Source organism: Vigna umbellata, chromosome 9 (assembly GCF_029865625.1).
Source record: "Vigna umbellata cultivar VRB3 chromosome 9, Vumbellata_1.0, whole genome shotgun sequence".
NCBI lineage: Eukaryota > Viridiplantae > Streptophyta > Magnoliopsida > Fabales > Fabaceae > Vigna > Vigna umbellata.
In genome coordinates, this window is record NC_142173.1 from 26,544,774 (window position 1) to 26,559,702 (window position 14,929).

At 30.6% G+C, this 14,929-nt stretch overlaps 1 pseudogene across 1 annotated transcript; it reads right to left on the bottom strand.

Annotated features, from left to right (window-relative positions):
- Window positions 1-3,848: 3,848 nt before the first annotated feature.
- LOC124842598 (uncharacterized) lies at window positions 3,849-9,512 on the bottom strand (annotated as a pseudogene). Its single transcript, XR_015782255.1, has 2 exons — window positions 9,108-9,512; window positions 3,849-4,416 (listed from the first exon to the last, which is right to left on the bottom strand). The product of XR_015782255.1 is annotated as an uncharacterized LOC124842598 (transcript).
- Between the last annotated feature and the right edge of the window lie 5,417 nt (window positions 9,513-14,929).

The window sequence follows — 14,929 nt, forward strand, 5'->3', positions numbered from 1 at the left end:
AAAACCGGTAAGACCGGATATCGTTTCTCAAGAGACTCGTGTCACCAAACAATCGTATAATTTCCAACTAACTTAGACTAAAGAATGCTTCATAATTTGGGTTTTAGTGCAATTAAAGTAAACATAAAACATAAATGATAAAAGTGATCTTAGATACTCAAACACTTGGAAATGGAAAGATTATAAATGATATGGAATGGTATTGTTGGGGGTATGATTTCACTTACTTCACTCTTATGTATAGAAAATCACTTCCTCTTCATTAATATGCCAATGTCAATCTACAAAATTACTCAAACTCAATTCCTTGGTAGAGAGAGCCTAGACTTCCTTACTAGGCTCCAATCCCTTGGAAGACCTAACAATTATTTCCGCATTAAGAATTGAGATCTAAGACAACCAAAGGTCCTAGTTCTATCCCTAGATATTATTTCCTTTAGGTGTTTAATCCAAGTTCAGATTTACTCAACATTTCCCAATATCAAGCAAACCCTAAAATCATGTCATGGGTAGCAACTTCACAACAAGCATTAAGAAAAGGAATTAAACACTAACAATCAATGAAAGAGACATATATTCATTCAAAACACAGTAGTTTACATAAGAGCTCGGTGGCTACATCAATCCCCAATAACAATGAAACTAGCCCTCCATGAATGGAAAGCTCAAGCTTACAACAATGGTGGAAATGGAAGAAGGAAGAAGACCCAAGGGTGAAGAAGGATTGTTCCCACAGCTCCTAGCTCGCCTCCAAGAGCTCCAAATGAGAGAAATGGTGTTTGGGCAGCAAAAGATGTAGATCCCCTTGCATTTCAGCCCTAAATAGACCAAATTTTCCACATCAGCGTCGCCACCGCTCAACTGCACGCCAGCTACACCCCAACGGCAACATTCCAGAGAGCTGGCACTCAGCTGCACGCTAGCTACACCCTAGCGGCAGAGAGCTAGCGCTCAACTGCATGCTAGCTGCACCTCAGCTACAACAAGTCTGGACGAATGGGGCTCAACTGCACGCCAATCGCACCCCAGCTTCAGCATTTATCTTTGCTCACAAAACTTCTTCTTTTACCTTCATTCTTGCTTATATGGTTTTTCAATCTTCAGTTTGGCATACAAGCTTGGATGTAAATGACCAAAACATACTAAACAATGGCGATTAGTGATGAAAATGAATCATTAAAGTTTAAGATGAAACCACTTAAGAAATTAAAAGAAAACTAGGATTTACAAGGCAAAAAGCTAAGAAATAGTTGATATTTTCTCTCAATTCGACACTGAAATCATGGTAAAATATGCCATCATCAACCGCCACCTCATCCAGACAAGTCCGCTTACATTTGTATGACACCGGCAACCTCATACTCCTCGAAGATTCCTCCGACAACACTGTTTTGTGGCAGAGCTTCGATTTCCCGACCGACACACTTCTTCCAAACCAGCCTCTAAGAGGGAGCACCAACCTCGTTTCCTTAAGAAGCGGGAGCACCAAAAGCACCGAGTTTCTCCATGTAGAGCATGAAAAAGACGAACCTAGTTGTTAATTTTAACCTGGGCCTTCTATGTTTTGTTAATTTATGTGTAGTCGCTCAGAAATTGATGTTGGGATTGTGAATTCTTATCTTTCTCGATCATGATTTTGGGGGGTTTTTTGGTTTTGATAGATTTTTCTTCAACCCTTTTCTTTTGTTGGTGAAAAGATTTTTCCTTTACTCTGATTTGGGTTGTGGGTGTTTCCATAGCTTTGTCGTTTTGTGGTGATGAGTGTTTCTTTTCTTAGTTTCCCATATTGCTTGATGAGTTAACTCTTTTGAGTCCTGTAATCCTTTCTTTTTGAGTTTTTGATTGTTTTCTTCTTGTGGTTCTAATTTTTCTCACTAACTTTGTCGTTCTCTTTCCCTTTCCAATTCCACTTTCTCTGTGATGATTAATATGTGATACCAATTTTCGTGCAGCTTTCATTTCTGGTTTCAATTTCTGATTCAAGTGAATCTTGCGCGACTAGGGTTCATAAACTTGTGGTTTTTTGTTTGCAGGTTGCTAGATTTCATGTGGAGGCGTGAGACGCGATGCATGGTGGTTGTTGGTGACAATGTGGTGGTCCGATGCGAGAAGGATGGTGATTCTAGGGTTTCTTGGCAATTGGGATTTTTTGATTTCTGAAAAAAAGAGAACCGTGGCACACAGTTATGAGCGAAGCTGGCATCACATGTGGCTCGCCGTTAGTCACTTCACAGAAAATCTAACGTTGTTGCTTTTTAAGGACTAAAAATACGAGTTTCCAAATTAAGAAGACGAAAATGAACAAACATTTCGAAGAAGGACAAAACCCAAAAAATATAGTAAATGCACAAAGAAACTCACGTTGAATCAATCAACTTATAAAGTGTCAGACGCTTACATCCTCAGAGGCCGATGAATGCTTGGTGATTTGGGTACGGAGTCGAGAATCACTGTCAAACATTTCTTCACACTTTTTTCCTGGTCAACTTATGTTATCTTGAGTATATTTAGTTCAATTCCTCTATGTCTTCAATGTTTACAATCCAACATACACTCCGACGCTTAAGTTAGTAATTTAATTAATAGGGACTAGAATAAAATTTTAAATTTACAATAAATATAATCACATATTCCTTAGCGCATACTTGTATTTATAGCTTTCAAGATAAATTTATGATTAGGAAAGCCGTAATCAAACTTCAATACCTAATAAGTAAGATTCACTACTAAATTTGATTAAAAGTTGCATAGAATTTGTGTCCATCCGCCTTACTCTGGCCGGCCGATCAATCATTCGCCCGTACGGGTATACGATAGACATGGCTACTTCAGAATTCAACTCTCCAAAATTTAACTGGTTATTTCCTTTTAGCTCTTCAGCGAAATTGTCCAAAACTCTAATTCGGGAACCATACATATCTTTTTAGTTGTCCTACCTGTACTCTAAGATTTTCAATAGCCTGAAAGAGGGAAACAATAACATGTTTGTTAATCTAATAAGACAAATAACAAGCATCATTGCAATTGGAAACCCACCTCTGCCTTTGTTGATACGAAAGAGTGCATATCTTGTTCCATTACAGGTTCTGCAACAGCCTTGTGCAGATCTTCTAGCCGTTGAGCTAACTGAGACTGGAATTTCTGGATAAGTAATCTGTTTCCTTCTTCAATTTTATTCTTCCGTTCTAAAGTTTATAAACAACCATTTATGTGATGTCAAGTTATTCCCTCTACTCGGGGCCCAATAAAATTACCAGTTTAAAAATGGTTCTAACCAATTGTAGAAAACAGGATCGACACATCGGATGCAGCATTTTAAGTTCAGCTCGTAGCTCAATTGCATGCTCGACGAGTGTTTTTTCTGGAAGATGAAGAGAACGGAGAAAAATCACACATTGGAATGAGGAGAAAATGATAAAAATTATGTTAGAGGTATGTTCAAACAGCTGGTTAGTTTCTAAAAAACTTGAAATCAAATGCACCTATAGATGTAAAATTAAAATAGATACTTTTTTCCAGAAAAAAATAACTAAAACGAATAGTAGTATTTACATAGAACAATTTTAGTGGACAATAAGATATAACTGTTAAGTGATAATTCAATCTACAAAATTTCATAAATAGAAAAGAATATCAATATAAACAAGACATTGTGCGCTGAAAGAACCAATTGAATTAGTAAATTGTTGCATTAGACTCTGTAATCTCTTAGGAAACGAGAGGTAGATTCACCACTCTTAGAACTATAAGATTATCTAATTCGATTCGTCTCTGGTGATTTTCCAAGTTATGAATATAACAACTCAAAACTCAACTTTGACAAGAATATTTGTTCCTTTATGATGATCTTATGAAGAATAATAGGCTAATAAACTCATATATAATGTGAGCTGCTTAAAACGCAACAAGTTCACTCAATCCAGGGGTTAATCTGTTTCAAATACTTATACATATGTGACCTCATTAAGAAAGTATGAGGCATCAAACAGTAGTTAAACAAATGATAGAGTTTTATTTTAGATAATTTCAACGAAATCACATATTCTTTTTATTATGAGGATTGCAAAGAGCTGTCAAGGGCCTGTAACTGACTCCGAAGACTTTGATTGTCTTCCAACAGGCGATCATACTCCATAAGGAAACCCTCCGACTGCTTTTTATGAGCTTCTACTTCAGTTTCCAAAGACTTAGCCTCATGTCCTTTTGTCTCACATTCAGATTCCAGTTTCTTAATTTTGGACTTCAATGTGGCAATTTCTTCTGTCAATGCTTTCAGTTCCTCTGTATTACCATTTTTGTCATCTTCAAAACTTCGGCTTTGTTTCTTAATAGCTTCCATGGCCTTTCTGAGTAAACGAAGCTCTCTTATGTAGTGATGCAATCTATCAATCATCAGAGAGAGGAACAACAAAAACCCTGCACATTTTATAAGCAAAACTATGAATAGAAAAGACTATAGTAAACAAAGAAATATCCAACTCATTACCCTCATAACACATAGAAAGCACTTAAAACAAAACACACGAGAGGAAATCTAAGTATGGCGAATCTTAAAATAATAGTTCATCGAAAAGCCAAAAATGAAGACTATAAACCCAAAATTTGAAACTGGTATATAAGATCTAATATATTGAACTTACTGAGAGTGGAGTGAATACAATAAAACAATACACCACTACAATTTAACAGTTTTAAAGCAAAATAAAGACGACAATTAACAAGGATATATACCCATTTGTAACTACCATTTATTTATTTTTAGGTTTAATTGCTTCCTTTGTCCCCAGTTTGGTTGAATTGTGTCAAATTCATCCTCATTTTTAAAAAAGTTTCATTGTCGTCCTCACGTGGTATAAAAGTGTCAATTGAATCCAAACATAGAAAAAATTTGTGTCAAAGTAGTCATTTTTCCTATATCTCTGTGTCTTCCTTCCATATGTCACTTCTCTGGAGCTATGAAAAGCCTTAAATTGGATAAGGTAAAATGAATATCTGTACTTGATTGTATGAAAGGAAGACACAGATATATAGGAAAAATGACTACTTTGACACAAATTTTTTCTATGTTTGGATTCAATTGACACTTTTACACCACGTGAGGACGACAATGAAACTTTTACACCACGTGAGGATGACAATGAAACTTTTTTAAAAATGAGGATGAATTTGACACAATTCAACCAAACTGGGGACAAAGGAAGCAATTAAACCTTATTTTTATCTCCACTATAGTGTGTTATTTATGCTTTAAAGTCTTTACTTTTATCCCCACTAAGTTAAATTTTATAATATTATTCTTTCTCACTGTTCAAAAGAATTTTGTCCATCAGTGTTAATCAAATACCTATTACAAGGTTGTACTTATTTGTCAGAAACCCTTATTTATAGGAGTTAATATTTCTTTGTACAGTTTTAATTACATAGTTAGATGATTTAATTACCTTTCATGACTAGGAGGATTGATAGGCTAACATTATATTAAATAGTTATGGTATAAGATCACACTATCCTGAATTGTAAGGATAGATTATATCCATCATATAGGATTTTCAGTTATTATATCTATGTATTGTATTTAATAGCAATTGCTCCTTTATGAATAATATCAGAAACAATTTTTTTGACAAGGTATCACGCTCTAAAATCCTTGGGAGCCTGTTTAATCTCTTGTGCCAGCCTGCATTGTCATAGTTCAAACCTCAAAAGTGTCTGATACTCATAAAACTTGACTCACCAAAAAGTTCAGCACAGAGGAGATTCTAAAATTTTGCGCCTGCTGGACACTTTAACAAAAACCTAAAGACTCGGGTAATTGCTCCTTAACATCCGCAAGTAATTTCCATTACCTTAAATTCTTCTAAAGAAGGTGCCTGAATAGTTGATTCCAGAGCCATTGACTACAAGACTCGATCATCTATTGGGTTTATATCTTATAGACCTTGTCCAAGCAACACAAAAATTGCACGTGCAAATTGAAACATTCATTACAGTTGCTGAAAAAGCAGATATTATGATAAACCAGAACTTAATTCTGAAGGATGTTATGTATATCTATGAATTTGATTTTCGTTCACAAGCTTACAACGGATTTATACTGTTTGGTGTTTTTTAATCCTACAAATTGTCAATTTTAGGATCAAGGAACAACTGAGGTTATTGGACTTGCTAAGGAAGACAACGGGCTCTCCTGTCTAGAGGACACCAATAGGATGTGTAGCACTAAGAGTAAAATTCCTTTGTCTTTGATGTCATAGACAACTCTTTCCAATATAGAAAAAATTTCATTATAGCACCTTTGTTTAGGTCATCCATCATTCAACACACTAGAAATTATGTTTCCTAACTTATTTCAAAAGTTGACAAACAAATGTTTCTGTTAGATATATTATACCTTAGATAGATATCTTTTGTTTATCTTATCTTTATCTTTAGTTAATTTGTTATTATTCTTTATTTATATTTTGGACTTAACTCATATTTCTTCTATTATTAATAGACCCTATGTGTATATTCAACACAAGAGAGATTAATTTCATACATAATTTTTACTATATTGAACATGGTATCAGAACCTAAGGTTCTTTGAAAATCACCTTTAAAAAATGAACCAAATCAGTACTGGGGAGAAGTTGTCCTTATGGCTACCTATTTGGTCAATCTTATAGCCTCCAAAACTCTAAACAATAATACTCTCATTTAACTGAGTGCATATTTATTGGTTACTCACCTACCCCAAAGGGATACAAATTAACCATCCTCCAACAAAACAATTCCTTGTGTCTTGTTGCAATGAAAATACACAATATTTTCAACCTTATTTTCAGGGGAAAGCTCATGCATGGAAAATAATGATAATTCATCCTTGAAAGAAAACCTCATTTTCCGAAAATTAAGTCTCATTGGTGAAAAAGGACAAAGTCTATTATTCAATCACCATAAGTCCATGAATTTGAACCTATACCTGAAATACGAGACATTAATGAAGAACTGAATATGGCAGCCATTGAAATTCAGGATCTTCTAATTGCAGTAAGGAAAGGTGTCAAAGCATGTACTCAAAAGCCAAGGTACCCATTGTCACACTTTCTGATGACAAACTATCCAGTAGTCAAAAAAAGCTTTCTTGGCCATCTAAATACTGTCACTATTCCAAAAAGTTTGGATAAGGCATTGATCAATAAGGACTAGAAAAATGCTATTAAGACTGAAATGGTTGCTCTAGAAAAGAACAAACCTTGGGAGTTGGAGGATGTACCTGAAGGAAAATATCTTGTTCGATGTAGGTGTGTATTCACTATTAAATACAAGGCAAATGGGACATTAGAAAGGTATAAGGCAAGGCTAGTAGCCAAGGGATATAGTCAGACATATGAGATTGGCTATTTTGAAACTTTTTCACCTGTTAAAAAAATGAATACTGTTAGAATTCTATTGTCTCTCGCAGCTAACCATGGATGGTGTTTGCAGCAGTTTGATGTCACAAATGTCTTTCTGCATGACAATCTCAAGGAAGAAATTTACATGCAGGTCCCACCAAGGTTTAAAGCCGAGACGGGAAATGTGTGTAAACTAAGTAAGGCATTCTATGGATTGAACCAGTCTCCTAGTGCATGGTTTGGCATGTTTACTACTGATGAAGACCATGGGGTACAAGCAAAGCCAAGGTGATCCTTAAGCATTCAGCTTCAGGGTTGTTACAGCACTAATTGCCTAAATAGATGATATAGTTAGGAAATTATCTGGTAGGACTGAAAGCCTTACAAACATGTTTGATAACCGATTTTAAATTAAGGAGTTAGGCAGATTGAAATATTTTTTGGGCATTCAAATGACTCATTCCTATCATGGTAATTTTATCTCACAACAAAAATATGTACCAACAAGATCATAACCTAAATGTAGAATAGATGAAAATAAGAAAATAAGACAATTGGATGTATTGGAAAGAATGTAGAAGCAAACACCTATTGAAGAAGAAAGACTAGAGTCTCATATGAGATGATTTGGGCATGATGAGAAGACCATCCGAAGCCTTGATAATAGTTAGTCATATTAAAGAATGCACAATAAATAGTGATACACCATACCATCACTTTATTCTTCAGATATGTAGTTTGAAAGCACTATCATGAAACAAATAAATATCTGAAATGGGCAACTAAACCACATCACTTGCTTGTTTCTTCTTCCCTCTTTTTGTCATGATTTCATAATTTTCCATTCTTTATTATGATTATCCATACCAAATATTTTCTTAACATCTCACCATTCAAATTCAAATTCAAATAGAAAATTGAAATTATTATAACTGTCAAACACTCTTAAAATTTCAAGCAATCAATATTATAAGGTAAGCTGATGACTATTTCAATGATTGTACATCCCCTTATCTTTAACCACTCTACCCGAAATAAAAACCCATTCACATGAAAGTTTGAAACAACCTGTCAAATACTGAATCATTCTACGCTAATTACTACTTGAGACTAAAAACAGAGAATATATTTCTAGAGAGCTTATTCAAGTTACATTTATAGGAGAAAAAGATGCTGACTACAACCAGTTAAGATTAGTTGGAACACATTCATGCCCACTCACACACAACTCATACTCACTCACACACAACTCATAATTCTAACATTACTAAATAAGATACGAAGTGAAACCCACGTGCACCATTTGTCACGTAAATCAGACCTGTGTAAAACAGCAAGTAGGACTGAAGAACCAACCAATATATAAACGGGAATCCATATTATACGTTAGGACAAAGTCGAGTACTTTCTAAATATAAGAACTAAAACGTAAATGTTCAGATATAAAGATATCGAGACCAAATGAGTAAGTAATTAAACCTTAAAAAACAATACAACGGAATTTCCTAAAAATTCATCAATCACTGTAACCTCATATATGGATAAGAGCACAAAAACCCACAATCACTCCATCACAAATCAATTCGAAGTTAAATATTTAGTCGTCCAGAGTACTCCTTTGTTCCACGGACAAAAATAAATAATTAAATAACTCAAACAATTTAATCTAATCTCATAAACCCTAGCAAAAGAGAGATTTGAGTTTAGAAACGAAAGTTTTGTGAGACATACCCATGAGAGAGGCTTCGAGCATGTGGTTGGACATAAGAACTTGGTCGGTGGGGTTGAGTATACCGGCCTCGAGGATGCGTTGCTGGATCTTGGCCATGCTGTAGAGGCTGGAAGAGAGAACTACCACCAATGTGGCGCCCACGGTGGACACAACGATGGGGCCACGGCCGCGTTTGACCCGATCGAGGGAAATGATGACCAGTTTTCTGAGAGGGGTCTTGAAAACTAGGGTGAGAATCAGAAGCATTTCGCTGAAAATCGCAGTGTAGAGTAGCTGCAACATCTTCTTTGAATCACTTTGGAAGAAGAGACTAGAATTAGGAATATTGAAAGACACGGAGAGGAGAAAAGGGGGTGGATTCAATGAGGAAATGGGTTGGTCCAATGAGCGTCATCCATGCATGTGTTTGGAATTTTCTGTATTCAAAACTTCATTTCAAACTTCATAAAAAGAAATTAATTAATTAATTGTTTAATATAGAATTTAGTTTAAATTTGTTTTCTCTAGGAAATTGTTTTTTATATGGAAGGTATAGAAAATTTTATATAGATGTGTTTGGTTTAAGAAATGTATACTTATGTACAAATTTAACTGCTATAAAAATAAAATTAATGTTCATTAATTAAAATTGATTTATGTATAACTTGATCAATAACAAATCTCTCATAAACTAAAAATATTTAGTAAAACTAGCTCAAAGTTATAAAATAAAAATAATGAATTATTAAATCACATCTTAAATGTTAAATAATAATAAGCCTTAATAATCAAAAGTTTATTTTTTAGTTTACTCTAAGTTGTCATATTCTAGAAGGTTATATAAACTAAATTTCTAGTAAAATTTGTAAAACTCCTTAAAATGATATTTTTAGAAATGGTAGTAGTATAAAACTAATGAGACTCGATTATTTTAATATTAAACGATTTTATTATAAATAATTTTGTTATAAATGAGTTTTATTAGTATGATCTTTCTATAAACCACTTTTCTAACTCCTGAGACATTTCTTTGACGATAAAGAGGTACCTAATCGACCACGGTATCAAGGTCTATAAATCTAACTGATCAGTTTCTTCAGTAGAGCAAGTAAGTTTCGACTCATTTTTTCCCTTCTGTTTCCAAATCTGTTTTAGAGGAATTTAATATTGTTGCATGTGAAATCATGCATCTCCTATACGTTCTTGATTCATCTAGAGTTTTAAGAATTTTGTCCGTTTTCAATTTGGTGTTTCGTAGGTCCGTCTAGGTATTCCTGCGGTTCAAGTAATCGGTGGAGCGTTTTAGAGTTTAATAGTTTCTTTGAGAGGTAAGGGAAGCTAGAACTTGTTTAGATTATGGTGTTGATCCGAATTTAATATATCTATGTGGTATAAAGTGAATTACATGTATTTGTATTGGTTATTTCAGTGATGTTTGAGTTTTAAATGATGATCCAAGGTGATTTGATGTTTGAATACTTGGTGTGATATTTTTAGATCATTTTACTCTTGTAATTATATGTTTGGAGGTTGTATTGTGATTTAAATAGTGATCTTAAAGTGGTGGGAGTAAGGAAGAGTATGTGTGTGTGTGTATATATATATATATATATATATATATTACCAATGGTGTGAGCTTAGGGAGTCACCTTTTCAGTTGTTCCAGTAAGACTGAGGGAGTAGCAAATGAGTTGTTTAGATAGATCTACATAAGTAGATCTCTTCTTTGAAGGAGATTTGGTTTACTTAGTATTTTTTTAGCATCTATGTAACGTTTTTATTTTGATAGTTTTATACTATTAAAATGGGATGTTACAAAATTCGCGTAAAAATGTATTCTTTATTATAATTTAAAATAGATATTACTTATTAAATATAAAAAATTGTATGATTAACTTAATAATAAATTTTAATAATAAATAAGTATAATAATACATCAATAAATTAAAAGAATGTAGTAATAAAATAATTATCTAATAAATTATAATCATAAATATGATTTCACATCTCATGACTTTCCAAAATTTATTAATTATTTGTTTTTATAAAAAAATAGTTTAATATTATTTTAAAAAATAAATATGTAAAATATAAATTTCATATTAACGATTATTTTATAAAGTTGACATAAATAACTTACTGAAATAAAATTATTAAAAAAATAACTTACGAAACTCAAAATAATTCTGTATGAATTTCAATCTTATTTATAATCTAGACAACTTTTTCTTATTACTTTTATATATTTAAATTTATAAAAAAATAATTTTTAACTTTTAAAAAACATATTTTTATAGAAAGTTAGTAGAAATGCATCCTTAATAAATAATAGTATAGCCATGCCTTAGTCATAAGATGAGGCATAGAATCAAAGTCATTGGTCAACTATGATAAAACATAATTAATTATATACCCAAACAGCTGTCTAAATTAGAAAGAGACCTCACATATGTCGGATGAAAAAAATTGCCATATATTAAAATAGAAAATTATATTTTGATTCCTTTGATCAAATATTGATATGTGAATTGTCAAATATTATTTCTTTATTTTTAATTTATATATCGTTGCTCTTTTACAAAAGTAATTTCCTTCACTAAAATACAACTTTTATCAGCGGTTTATTTTTAGCATTATAATAAACCGTAATTAATTTCTATTATATTACTATAAAAAAATTATATTATTTTGATATTTTTAAATTTTAGTTGTGTTAACAAAGTTTTCTCATAAAACTATATATATATATATATATATATATATATATATATATATATATATATATATATATGTGTGTGTGTGTGTATGTTTTGTTCACTTTTGTAAATTCGGAAGCGTCATAATATTCAACTTTTTCAAATAAATGTTTAAGATATTTAAATAAGAGATTATCCTTTCAAAAAATAAGAGGACTTTTGGTCAATATCAATTTTTTTTTTAATTTTCAAAAACATGTTATTCTAAACAGGATAAACATTAATTATGAATTTTAATTCTTACTTTTATTTAAAGTTATGATCTAACCATTTTCAATCCTATTGTGATTTCAAACATAGTAATTTTTATTTTTTTTTATTAATGTTCCTCGTTAGCTATGGTCTACAATGAGAAATGCATTTTCGATAATTCAGATGTTACAAATGAATATAGCTTTGTTAGCTTCAATTATAAGGTAAATTTGAGGTTAATGCAATTATATTTAAGAGATATAATTTTAACATATAGTGTAATATTTCAGGAAGGATATACAAGAGCTATAACTTAATTTCGAATCAAAGTTGATAATTACAATCTTTGGATATTTATATTTTGTAAGTTTAGTAAGAGGTTAAATATTATGTTTGAATGTGATAATAGATTGAAAAAGTGAAGATCGTACTCTGTCAAAATATATGGTATGTAATTTATATTAGCCAAACATTTCTTCAATTGTCATTTTTTTAAATATCACAAATGCTAATTTATTTTGTAATTAATATCCCTTTGTTTTATTAGGATTTTAATATCATTATCTCCGCATAAACAAAATTGTAGATTTTTAAACTGTCTTAACGATTTCTATGATTTTGTAAATAATTATATAATTAATAGTTTCTGTATTTATATATAAAAAATGCAATCAATTTCAAAGGACTAATATTTTTAAAAATATATTTTAATTTTGGATATTTGTATATGTTTAGCCAACTTTACTTATCTTTTACGAAACTTAATTTTCATATTGAGAAGAAAAAAATATTTTTTGCATTTCTAGATATTTTTTTTTCTTGTTAAATGAATCATCAACACCAAGAAACCTTTTATTTATATCATCAATAAGGTTCCACAATTCACAAAGATATCTTTTGTGTTCTAAAAATTTAAATCTCCTCCTTATTTTCCTTTTTATTAAATTGTAGCGAATTCTCCGTCAAAATTACCATTATAATATGTAAAATATTATTATTAAAAAAAAATTAATCATCCAAACAGCTAAATAAATAAATAATAATAATAATAATAATAAAAGTAATAATAATTTTTTAAAAATCTTTTATTTGAAGTCTATTTTTGTTTTTCCCATAAAGAAATAATATACTTCACCCAAACTAATTATAAAAAATATAAAATAGTATTACAATAAATCAGACTAAGGTATCACAACCGATAATTAAAGAAGACAACACATTGAAAAATCATGCTAACAATAATACATTTACAAGAAAATAGAGATGTCACTGTTAAAATGATCAAATATCATATTTTAAATTACATAACGTTTTTTTTTTATCAAATTGTAATATTTTTTAAAAGAGAGTTTTCAGTAAATTGATAATAACGCTCATAATAAATTAATAATTAGTACCAATTCTGATTGATATTACAGTATGTTAATAATATATATATATATATATATATATATATATATATATATATATATATATATATATTTCCAAGATTTGAAATGTTTCATTCGTATAAAATGTGAATAAAGAAACACAATACAAAAAAAAAAAAAAAACAAGACTAAGTTTGATAGCTCTCTCTTATGTAAGAGAAGTAAGGTAAAAAGAATCAGGATGATTTATTTCATACATTTTATAAAGTTTATAAAGTCTCATATAAGAACTTTTTTTTCTACCGTTTGATATTTTAATTTATATTATTTAGACCATAAGTAATTAAAGTTAGGATATTTTTTAAAAAAAAAAGGTAGGAAAATTTAACAAAATTACAACAAGAAACTATTATGTAAATTAATAAATGGTTTTGTTTTGTTGATATAAGTATACGCAAAATTGCGATTGAAAAGAAAGAGGGAAGAGAAGTATGTAACTTATTTTTTTATTTTAATATAATGATTATGATTTTTTTATTTTTTTTATTTTAAGATTAGTTAATTTTACAATTTTCTTACGCACATAAAGTATAAATGAAATAATTAGTGGTATTTATTTAGTACAATTTACAAGAGGACGTTTCTAGTATAATATGCTACTTGTGTCTCTTAATTAACAATGTAGGCAGCTCAATTTTTTAAGCAAGAATAATGAGCTACTAGTGAATATATTTAAATTAGATGTAATATATTAATACTTGTTTATAACGAGTTATTACTCGATAACTTTTTTATTTATTTAAATTATCATCATTATTATTTTTCATAAATGGTGTTACGGTAACGAGATTGGTAAAATATTTATTTATTAAAATTATACGATTTCGTGTACTTAATCAAATGCTGTTTATTTATAATAAAATAATTTATTATTTTCACGTAAAACGATATGATTTTATAAAATATATTTAGGTGAAAAAACAGAATTATATATCAACGTGTATAATTAAAACTTATTAATTATTTAAAAATAATTTTACCTATTAATAGTAATTGATTAATTGTTAAAAATATTAACTAATTTGGTTGATATATGTAAAGATTTAGAAATTTAGAGAAAGTGGAAGACAAGTGTATGTAACTGATTGGACCGATCAATTTTTTACGGTAGTATATAAGTGAAAATTTTAAAATTGGTGCCACTTTCTGCATACAACTCTTCTCTCCAAATTTCTGAATTCTATTTTCTCCTTCTTCTCTATACAAATTCTCTCTAGAAATTATCACGTTCTGTTCATCTAATCATCAATCAGGTCGTGCCTTAACTTTCTTGGTGTCAAGAGCTTTCTTTTGAACCAATCAAGTTTTTGTTTTGAGCTGGTAAGTTCTTCCTCTTCTTAGAAATTATGTTTTCTGGCACATACAAGCCAAGTTTCGGGTTGCATGTGTTTATCATCTTCTTCTCTTAAATTCTGATCACATTTCTAGTCTTTTGGTTGGTCTATTTTCATAAATCGGTGAACC